Source organism: Tupaia chinensis, unplaced genomic scaffold (assembly GCF_000334495.1).
Source record: "Tupaia chinensis unplaced genomic scaffold, TupChi_1.0 Scaffold000430_1, whole genome shotgun sequence".
Lineage (NCBI taxonomy): Eukaryota > Metazoa > Chordata > Mammalia > Scandentia > Tupaiidae > Tupaia > Tupaia belangeri.
In genome coordinates this window covers 4,069,505-4,071,985 of record NW_006159935.1, presented here as the reverse complement: position 1 = coordinate 4,071,985, position 2,481 = coordinate 4,069,505, and positions in this window count along the sequence as shown.

Sequence of the window (2,481 nt, the reverse complement as noted above, 5' to 3'; positions counted from 1 at the left end):
TGCTCTACCCTTGCCCATGCAAAAGCTGTCTGCCACAAACCAGTCCCAGTTACCAAAAATGTTGGGGACCTCTGGTCTGAGAGTTTACCTGGTGACCAGAAATGTCAACTTCGATTTTTTCTGCTTTGAAGCCTAATGCACAGAGTATTTTTCCTACTTACTTAAAAAGTACCTAAAATGGCCTCTTTATCAAACTAACTATAGCTTCCACACAGGTAATAATTTTTTCCTTTCTACCTTTTTTTTTTTTTTTCCAAAAAACCATATGTTGTTATGACAATCACCCACTTGATTTCAAACAGGATTTACAGAGCAAATGTGACTATTTCCTAAGGAACAAGAAGGCTGTCTTGTCTTTTAAGCTGACAAAGTGTTATGTCTGCAGTCTGTAGATCTGCATCAGAGTGCTACATTAAAAGCCAGGATTGGGACCAGCAGGTGGCATGGTGATTAAGGGCACTGGACTCCCACATAACCGACAGTGGTTCAAGTCCCAGACCTGGTGGCTTGCTTTCTCACTTTCTTTCTCTCTCTCTCTCTCACCCTGTTCCTCTATGGTCAACATTAAAATAAATGAATAAATAAATAAAGTTAAATAAATTTTTAAAAAAGCCAGGATTCATCTCAAATATCAGTTAGCTGTGGGACCCTCTGGACTCCAGCTGGACTCTTCTGAGGGGATCAGACTTGTCTAAGATCACTGCCAGTCCAGGAGGAGAGTTTAGCGAAACTGACTCTCATACACTGGTAGAAACCTAGTCAACTGATTTTTGAAAACTTTCCTGAGAAACCCTTTGACAATATATATATATATATATATATCTCAAAAGAAGGATAAAAGTGTTTAAACTCTGCACTTATAAATTTCTAAATTTATCCCAAAGAAGCGATTTTTGGAAGATAAACTAAGACCAGGAGGCAGGTCCTCGTATTTATTGAGTGTCCACGACTATACGGTCTCTCTGCTAGTACTTTATTACATCACCTCATTTAATCCTCCTAATAACAATGCAGAAGAGGTATGGTTGTTCTTCCATTAAAGAGAGTAAATGGGGAAGCAAAATGCTTGCATACTCAGTATAAGGTTGAACAAAGTCATCAAGATTCCCCCAACTGTTGTACAAAAGCTCCACGGAGATGATCAGAAACCACTAGAATGCTGGCCTCCTGCGCTGGGATGAGAAGTAAATTTAAGAATGGGAAACTCATGGCATACCCTGGAAAACAAGTCTGAGGTGGGCATAAGACAGGGGCTAGAGGGGACACTGGGGTTCAGAGCAGTGGTTTTTGACTTGCCCAGAACCAAAGCCCCTTATACCATTGCTATTTCACGTGTCCTTTGAGCATCTTTAGCCCGAATCTTTAGTCAACACAGGTGCAACTGGAATAATCCGATGCTGGAGAAACACGTTGTTGACATGCCAAGAATCCCTGGTCCTGGGATGGTGTGCTCCCACGGATATCATGTAATAAACTCTCACAGCCAGGAGATTAACCTTTGCTAGTTTCTTTCCTGAGGAGCAGAGATGGACTGTGATTTAAATTCTTCTGGAATAAAAGCCTTTGGCTGCTCAGTGTCCTCCCTCTGGGAGAACTGATGTCACTGGCTAATGGCCAATTTGGCTCTGAGACTGAATTTGGAACACCTCTGAGATTCATAAATACCGAACACAATGTGCAGAAGCCATACTCCATCGTCGCTTTGGTCCCAGACAGACATCACATAAACACTTAGTCTGCTCTGAGGCTGGGTAAGGAGACGGTGTGGAGGGGAGAGGAGAGCCTCCTGGAATTCTGAGCTGTGTGCCTGGTCATGGCAGGCTGTGGTGAGCTGCAGGCCAGAAGCTTCATCATTCCAAACCTCATTTTCCCCATCTCCAGAATGGAGATATTGGTTTGTGATTCAGTCTAACACCACAGAGAAATCCTCTAAAAATTATTAACTAAGAGACATCTTGGGGACCAGCAGGTGGCATGGTGGTTAAGGCGCTGGACACTCCCATATGGCCGACTGTGGTTAGAGTCCCGGACCTGGTGGTTTGCTTTCTCACTTTTCCTCTCCCTCTCTCTCTGGCCAAATTAAAATAAATGAATGAATAAATAAAGTTAAAAAATTTTTAAAGAGAGAGACGTCTTATAACGTGGACCAGTTCTCCCACAGTCAACGTGAAGAGCCTTACAGCCATAGTCAGTGTCCTCCAGTTAGCCATGGAAGAGTCACTGGGCGCCTCCCGTGTGCTCATGGAATTGAACCACAATCCTTCGAGAGCAATGGCGGTACCTTTGACTCCAGTTCAGCTCCTGTCATTCAGATACAGCATCTTCGCCATTTCTCTTCTCTGCACCCCACTGTAAAGGACTCATTCGAGCCACAGGTATATTTCTTGTATCCTTATAACTTCTCCCTTCAGATGGTCTTGCAACTTGCTGCCAAAGGCTTCCGTCTCCTTTCCCTCCTTCTGTTTTCCCCTCTGCCAATGC